Source organism: Arachis hypogaea, chromosome 5, assembly GCF_003086295.3.
Source record: "Arachis hypogaea cultivar Tifrunner chromosome 5, arahy.Tifrunner.gnm2.J5K5, whole genome shotgun sequence".
Classification (NCBI taxonomy): domain Eukaryota; kingdom Viridiplantae; phylum Streptophyta; class Magnoliopsida; order Fabales; family Fabaceae; genus Arachis; species Arachis hypogaea.
This window is the reverse complement of record NC_092040.1, coordinates 12588959-12598677: the sequence shown is the minus strand read 5'-3', so window position 1 is coordinate 12598677 and position 9719 is coordinate 12588959.

Below are 9719 nucleotides of genomic sequence, written 5' to 3'. Positions count from 1 at the left end.
TTTTGAATTTTAGTTTTTACAGTGATTGACTGATTTTGTTTGATTTTGTTATGGTTCTGCTTCTGTCTTTCGTTGTTAATTTTTTTTTGTTGTATACCTGTTGCTGTCCTTGAGAGTTGAGAACTTGAGATTATTGAGTTGTTGTATTTGGATATTTGGATACTGTAAAGTGCATTTGCACATATTCCAGATGAATTAGAAGAGAAGCTGGTGAATAAGGTTTTAAACTGTGAAATCATGTGTTTTTGCTTGAATTTTAGAAGAAAGTGCAATGTAATGTATTCCTATTTATGATTCCATAAGACCAAGGTTAAATTAACAATTCAGGTGGAGTTGAGTTTTGTTTATGAGTAATTTAGGTTAAGAAAACTTACTCTATTTTGCTGAAAACTTACTCTGTGTTGCTGTTTTATTAATGCTGAAAACTTACTCTATTTTGGGTCTTGGCTCCTGTTTAATTGCTGATGGCTCCTGCTTTAGGTTAAGAACATGGTTAATCATTGTGTTGTGGATCCTGTTTTTAATTACTGATGGCTCCTAACTTGTTATTTTTCATTGTGTTGTGGGGCTGTTTTTAATTTCATATGTTTTTCATTGTGTTTTGTAATTGCTGGCTTTGTTTAGTGTTTTGTAATTGCTGGCTTTGTTTTCTAATTGCTGGTTTTGCTTATGGCTCCTAATTTTTTTGTTCAAATTTACTAATGGCTTTGATTTGTAGTTGCTGGTTGTGCTAGTTTTGCTGGCTTTGTTTGTAATTGCTGGGTGAAGGTTTAGTGTGTTGAATGTCTGATACTCTGATTTGTGATTTCTGAATCTGAAATTAATTAAATCATTGATTTTGTGTTGTTGAAATTGTTGATTAAAATGAATTTGTTATGCTGTTGTTGCCGTTTTTTAATTTTTAAGTATGATGTTTCTGAATTTTTATTGAAATAGCTATTGATTTCAGGGTTTAGAGTGATTATTTGTTGCTTGTATTTAACTTTTGTTGTTGTTAAGTTCTGTTAAGTTGCTACATTCAAACTTGTGCATTGGCCTATTCATCTTCACTTGCAAAAACAAAAAGCTTCTCATTTGATTATCCATTAACTACCTCATTTTCTGGTACCATTACTTTTGTTAGGGTTTAGCTGAAGAAATTGGAGGGAATGGATGAGGAGACATTGATGCCTCAGAAGACACCACCTCCATCAACATATCCTTGTTACTTGAAGGTTTCTTTAGCACAATAGTTGAAATCACAATCATAATTACATAATATGTTTAAATAATTATCCCAAAAAAAAAATAAAAACTCACAATAACATCTTAAGGTTTTGATGATTGATAAATCTTTATGTTGACATTTAATATTTGAAATTTTTTATACTATTTAACTTGAGTTTGTATATTAATAAGATTATATGAATTTGATTGATGATATTTAATGTAGTTTTTTAAATTTGAAAACTATTTTAATATTTATATTATACTATAATTATATTTTAGGATGTTTGTTTATAATTTATTTATTATTTTATTTTAAAACGGTTTTTTCAATTGAACCACTGATTAGACCGGTTGGACCAGTGAACCAGTGGACCAGTAGTTAGAGCAGTTTGATGACCGGTCCGGTTTTTCGAACCTTGATAACACCATTCTTTGTAAAAAATCATTCCAATTTATATCAAATGCATCTTTTGTAAAAGAGTTCCAAACAACATGATTCATCTCTTGAATTTCTTCATGTCTTTTGTAATCATTTAATTTTTTTGAAATCTTCTTCGTAATATGCCAAATACACCGCCTATGAATTGTGGTTGGCATGCAAATCTCAATAGCCCTTGGCATTGATGCACATTGATCGGAAAGAATGCCTTTTGGAGCCTTTCCTCTCATACAATGAAGCCAATATTCAAATAACCATTTGAATGATTGAATATCCTAATTTTTCATCAAAGCACATCCAATAAGTGTAGAATGACCATGGTGATTCACACCAACAAAAGAACCAAAAACCAAATTATACCTAAACTCAACAACACAATAACAAAAATCAGATATAAATTTCTAAAAACACAACAACTATTTCTAGTTGACACTGAAAATGTTTCACACTAGTGTAGCAAAATACTTGTTTGTATTATAAGTTGTACCAAATGAAACAACATTTTTAAAATACTCAAAAGCAGCCCAGCTTTGTGCATCAGCCCAAAAAGCATTTTTAATTTATTCACTAGCTTCAAGTTCAAGCTCATAAAAAAAGTTTTGATTCTTTTCTTTCATTCTAAATAAGTACGTCCCAAATTCTTTGGCATCATCTTATTCAGATACATTGCGAACTTCCCTTGTAATGTAATTTTTAACATCTTTTTCAATAAATCTTAGTTTATGATGACCTCCTGCTGTTGCAACAAAGGATTGATATACCTTACTTGGCTTACTACCAGCTTCATTGTTATTCTCAATTGTGCGACGGTCAAACATACTTAGCTGCCTATGTTGCTTAAGCATCTCTGCTTGATTTGGACAACGTGCATATATATGATTAAAACATCTTTAGAAATAACCCAAGCACCAGTCTCCTTCAATATATGTATATAAATTCTTGTATGACAATTTAATCCAGCTAATAGATTTGTCTTCTTAGTAGGAAATATGTTGGATTTCCATTTTCCTTCTTTATTGCATGTAATTAATTTTTTATTTTTTATTTCATTTCCCTTCCTATTTGTGTTTCTTATTTTGGTAGCAAAACGTGCAACTTTAGTATAATCTTTGTAAAAATTTTCAACTTCTTCAAGTGTGTTAAAAGTCATCCCAATTTTTGATACAAACTACTCATCAACATCAAACTGAAATAACACAAAAAACTGGTCAATACAACATGATTACAACAGTAGCGAGATTATTCATATTTAAAATCAAAGAATTTCATCAACTCATTGCTAAATAGAAATCACATAAAACTAAACACACAATCACTAATTCCATTTAGCATAGAAATTTAATGTAGAAAATACCAAATCAGTAACACTGGTCTTCACAAACTAATCCATAACAAAATAAAACATATTAGTACAATGCATTCTTTATCTTTGAAAAACACCAAAACTCTAAGTAAACGTAACATAAACATATTTTCACAATTAAATTCAAAACAATTCAAAACTCATAGATTTCAATCAAATTCAAACCCTTAATCATCAACATTGATTTATTCTCTCAATCAACATCATCTCAATCATACATTGTTTGCTCTCAATGTTTGATTTTAGAAAATGAGAACGCAGAGAAGAAGTGCAAAAAATTTGAGAATGTAAAGAAGAAGAGCAAAAAATTTGAGAACGCAGAAAAAAATAGCAAAAAATCTTAGAATGTAGAGAAGAAAAGCAAAAATCTAGAATGAAATCACGAAGAAAAAACGTTAAAAATCTAGTTAGTTAGGATTCCTTCACTGGCGCGTGGATGAAAGATAGGTTAAAATGACTTGGTTATTTAAAACACCTGGTTGTAGAGCTTTTTTGCTAATATAATTAATTTTATTTATGTATATATTTAACTTCTAGTTTATTAATTATTAATCCTACTAAGTAATTAATTAGGGTACTAATCAATTAAAGCCAACTATTAGTTTAGTTGCAAAAAAGTCCAAAAAATAATATGTAATTATTCATTCTAAAAAGTCAATTTTACTACCACAATAAAAAACAAAAATAATCTGAAATCCTAATCACTTCGCTTACCTCTTCCACATCTTCCCCCCCCCCCAAAACCTCTTTCCACAACGTTTTCCTCCATCGTACATGTGCTTCCTTCGTCGTGTGTACTTTTCTCCACCGTGCCCTTGTTTTTCTCTGTCATGCGTTCGCTTCCCTTCCCCGCATCATTGCCCCTTTTCTGTGTGCCTCTTTTTGACATGATCAGTCTCTCTGTCGTATTCATCTTTCTTCACACAACCATTGAAGATAGAACCTTGAACATGCTACAAAGGAATACGATGCCATTATTTCATTGCCACTGTGAAGTCCCAAGGTCTACAACCTACCGTGAATCTCTTAAACTTTTTATTTGAGCGTTTGGAGGGAAGGAGATTCAAAATTTGTGGAGGTTTTAGATGTTATTTTGTTTATAGTTTTTGATTTTTTTTCAAAGTTTTTGAATGTTGATGCTTGTTATATTTTGATTTTTTGAATGTTTCTTGATTTTAAAAAAAGAAACATCAAAAACCAAATGAAAAAAAAATTCAAAATATAATAAAAGAAACATTTAAAACTAAATTAAAAAATATTCAAAATATAACAAAAAGATAAAAATATTCGAAATATAACAAAAAAAATATTTAAAATCATTATACAAGAATTTTTAAAAATAATTCAGAAAAGAAGCATCAAGGAAGGGCGGTGCAAAAAGAGAGGTGTGAAGAGAAAGAAGAAGATACACAGAAGAAAAGAGAAAAGAGATTAAGAGGACGTGTGGCTTTTGAGCATAAAATTATATTTTAAAATTTTAAAATTTAAATTTTTTTAAAATTTAATCGCTTGGCTGCCTATAGAATTGATTTTTTTAATTTTTTTATTAATTATTATACATGTTATGACGGGCTACTCAATGAATCTTTTTTAAAAAAAGCCTACCTTTAGCATCTTATCTTGCTAAACTCTAAGGATGAATATCAAAATACGAGTTGCAGCTAAACGAAATAATTTAATTTATAATATGATATATGCAACTATACTCAAGTTTAGGTACACAAAGAAGGTAGTTTATTACAAAAACAAATAGACCAAATAAACCTCTGACTAAGATGTTGCGTGCATAAATATTTTGACAAGGTACATAAACCCTTGAACCTTCCAAATCTTCTAAGCATATTTGCAATAATCATTTGTTGTCATAAGATTTACCAAATATCTGATCTAGAAACTGGTAGATCTGATAAGATATGACTAATAAAGAAAAGGGAAAAAATATGCCAACTTGATGGATTATTTCCCACAAACTAAAGAGCTATGCATATGGAAATAGGGTTGTAAAGAGAGCATTACTTACTGCAAATAAAGCCTCCCAAAGGGGAGAACTTAGGTATTCGACCCGACTTGGAGAACGCTAGAATCGTTAAAGTTAGGGATAAGTATTGTTTTGGTCATTAATGTTGAGGGTCAAAATCGAAACTATTTCTAATGTAATTTTTTATTTAAAATTATTTTTAATGTTGCATTTTATTTTAAAATCGTCCTTTCTAATAAATTTTTTTTCTAAATGATGAAACTACCATTTTTTTAATAAATCGTTCTTTTTAATAAAAAATTATAAAATAAAAAAAGAAAAGACATGAGGGGGAGAGGAAAAAGAGAAAGGACGCGGGGCAGGGGAAAGTGGGGTGGGGGATGGTGCCGACGAAGTTTAGAGCTGCCGTCGCGAGCCAGGGAGAGAGCTTCTCCTTCTGCACCGTTGCTCCTCACCGCCGCATTCTCGCCACTGCTCCTCGCCGCCTCGCTGCTCCTCGCCACCTTGCCGCTTCTGCTTCTTGTTTCGGCCTCTGTTTCTGCTTCGTTTTCTTCTTCTTCTAGGTCTGCTTGAGTGCTTCTGCTTCTGCATTTTCTGTTTCTGTATCTTCTGCCTCGTCTTCTATTTTTTGTTTCTGCTCGAGTGCTTCTGCTTCTGGATCTTTTGGGTCTGTTTCTGAATAATATTTTAGTTGTTGCTGTTGTTGAATCTAATTATTAGTATTTGTTGAATCTGGATTTGAATAATGGATTTGTTAATCATAATCCCTAATTCCCTAATTTTCATTGTTGATTTTGTTCTTGTTCTGATTTTTGGATTGCTATTGCTTTTTTTTGTTTTTTAATTTTTTGTTTCTCTCTAATTTTTTGTCTTGTTCTTGTATTTGATTTCTTGGTAATTAAATTTATAGATTTTTATTTTATAATTGAAGATGAATTTGGGTATTTTTAATTCTTGTAATTAGATTTTGTTAACTGTATTTAAAAATTAAAATTTTGAGTTTTATTAATTGCAGAAGAATTTGTTCTTCTGGAAGAAGAAGAAGAACAAGAAGAATGAAATGGTGAAAAAAGGGTATTTTTGTCATTTAGAAAAAAAATTATTAGAAAGGACGATTTTAAAATGAAAAGCAACATTAAGGACGATTTTAAATAAAAAATTACATCAAAGACGGTTTCGATTCTGACCCTCAGCGTTAAGACCAAAACAATACTTATCTCTTAAAGTTATTATGTGAGAATTTTTTTTATTTGAAAAAAAATAAAGACAGAGATGAATAAAAGATATCTAATCACTACAAAAAAGTCATTGGATATCGTCGAATTTATTGATAAATTTATCAAAAAAATTTGCTGGTAACTTGTTAATGTTGGATTTAGCAGCAAAATAAATCTGACGGTATAAACTTTGCTGATAATTATTTATCGATAAATTTTTTCATCCACTGTTAATTACCGACGAATTTAGCAGTAAATATAAACTTTTAATTGGCAAAATTCTGAAACTTGTTACTGTCAAATTTTTTTTTGATGAATCCGACGGTAAACTTAAATTTTAATTTTTTTAAAAAATTTATTTAAAAATTCAATATATAATTTTAAATATTTAAATTTAATAATTTTTAAACTAATAAAATTTAAAATTTTAATGACATCATACATAAACTAACAAAATTCAATATATATATATATATATATATATATATATATATATATATATATATATATATATATAAAACAAAATTTAAAGCTCTAAACTAACAAAATTTAATATAGAACCAATTTCTGACATCATATATAAACCATATCAACTAATACGTATCAAAATTTTTTAGTGTTGCATATCAAGTTTCAGGGACCAGTATATATATATATATATATCCACTTAAATTTTTTCTTGAGCCACCAACGGAGCTCCACTCTTATCCTGAAATATCAAATACAAAAGTTGTAATGAAAATGAAACAAACTCTTAAATATAGTGATCATGATATCACAATAGAGAGTAAAATATAATATACAATATGACCCATTAAATATAGCTATTTCTAAGTTTATTTCCCTTCTAGTTTTTTGTGATCATTAAAGCCTCATATAAGTTGTTTCAAAGTTAAAAATTCGGCTTTATTAATCAAATACACAATAAGCATTAGACAGCAAAAATTGAAACTTTAAAAGTAGAATAAGTTATTGATGGTTTATCAGTGGTTAAGAGAAGGGAGGTTAAATTTTAACTCCTTTTTTGTTTAATAACATTTGCTGTCTTTTTAGAATACTTGAAGAGATATTTTTTGTTTTTGTCTCGTGCCTAATCAAGAAACTTTTTCTTTTTGTCTCGTAACCAGCCAAGAGATATTTTTCAATTTTGTCTCCTATGTAGCAGAAACAGAGATGGAGTAGAAGAGAGAGAAAATCACACCAAGATGTATTCTAGTTCAGTTGTTAAGTACAATGCAGCCTACATCCAGTCTCCATCACAACAATGATAAAATTTTACTATAATCATGATTACATACACCAATTTTTCCTAGGAACTACCCTTCCTATCCGAGACAAGTCCAGAATCTAACCCCAATCCTGAACTTGACTTGGTCACCTACTAAGCTTTCTACTGCTAAGTGCTAACCCAACTTGCAAGGGGATTCCTACAGAATCATGAAACACAACACAGATGTACAAAGGACCTCTAAGGACATCTATGGCTTTTTCTTTTAATTTTGTACACTCTGTCTTTTTTCGCTCTATGACTTTTTCTTACAAACCTCACTGTTTGTCTTTTTTCATGAGACTCAAGACAGACAAAATTAAACAAAAAAATACAAAATAAAAAATATTGAAAGAGAAGAACTTCTGTTAGCTAGGTAACTATAAGAACACTGTACTTTCACTCTTTTCCCTTACTTCAAGCCCTGGCTGTTCTCCTTTATATAGAAGGGGAAGCCTCCAAGGTTGAAACTCTTGAACCGAGCTAAACTTCTTCTTCTTCAAACAAAAATCGGTTCGGCCAGAGAGAGAGGGGAGAGGAAACCGAATATAAAACCCAACATACAATTACCTCTGTGTCTTCCCTTGTCACCAATCTTCATCAATCCTGGCCTTCCATCTTTACTTGCACTCCAAGAAGGATTCCTAGCCCTTAATGAGTTTTTGATGATGATAGCTCCATCTGCTCTAACTTCTGCCTCTTCCTCCACGTAGTTACAGTAGCTACCTCCTGTGGTAGTTAATCAAAAGTAGAGACGAGCCATGCCTCCAAGGATCTTCTTCCTCTGACCGAAGTGGATCTCTTCCATTTTTAGTTATGGAGTGCTTGAGATTACTTCACCACATCTTACCTTTTGTGGTAAAGATCTTAGTCACTCCATACCCTAGATTTTCTTTTTCTTACCATCATCATTACAATGGCCTTGCTACTAGCTTCTTCCACCTTCTTCTGATAGCTTAAACTTTCTTCCATATTTTTTGTGAAGTGACCGAATCTTGAAGAAAGAAGAGAGAGAAAAGAGAAATTGAAATGCTTTTAGTGAAATTAAGAGAGAGAATGGAGTGAATTAAGTTTCTCAAAACCCATGCCTAGTAGCGTGTAATACACTTAAAACAATCAAATCAAGTTTCACTTTCTCTTTTCTATTTCCAATGTCTGCATTAAATGCATTTAATCAAAATTTGAAATCCATCAAATGATGGAAGCAAGCAAAGCTTCTTCTTTCTCATTTTTTCAATTTGGACCAAGCCTTTTGGTCTTGCATCAAGATGTTATTTTGGACTTTTTTTTTGCATTCATTCTGACCCAATTAACAAAACAATGATTCAGCCACACAATATATTACAAATTTGGGCAAGGCTGAATATTTGGCTTCACATTGGGCTAGCCATTTTTTCGGCCCAAAACAAAATCTGCACAACAAAATTATTAATTAACAAATATTAATAAAAGATCAAATTAATAATTTTGTAATTAATTATTTTAATAATGTTTGATCATCATCAATTTAATTTGGAGTTTTCCAAACTCATCAGTGATAAATCAAACAATTAATTTTTTCAATAACAAAAATATATTTTACTCAACAATATGCCACCATCAACAAAGCGCATGAATTATATTTATTTGGAAAAGTACGATGAGCCAATGAAATATTTGTACAATGTGTACAATGAAGGTTTATGAAGTATTAGAAATATAACTATTAGTGTTACCTTTTTCCATCAGCTGAAACTTTTGAAATGAGTGGTATCATGACATGGTATTAGAGCGCTAGATTCGAAAGGTCAAGAATTTGATCTTTGGTGAACCCCAAAATCAGTTTAAGCTTTTGGGAAGATGTTTATTATCCCTAAACCCTAATATTTAGATGGTTATTCTAGATAGTATCAAAGATGTTCATTTTGTAACTCAATAACCCATTGTATACATTGTACAAATAGGTCATTGTCTCCTTAGTAGAATCCTATTTATTTTCCTTAATCTTTTAGTTAACATACACAATTTGAATTATACCAACCACCAAAATTACTATACTATTCATTTATTAGAAGTTTATCTTGATTTAATAAAGATATCATTCATAGTATGTTAACTAATAGTCATTACCGAGTGCGCACGCAAATCATCATATGCAGATCTATCTGCAATGTCAACACACTCAATCCAACGGTAAGAACAATCAAATAAGTTAAATAACTCAAATTTCACTTAATTCCTCTTACAATACACAAAATGTAAATTTT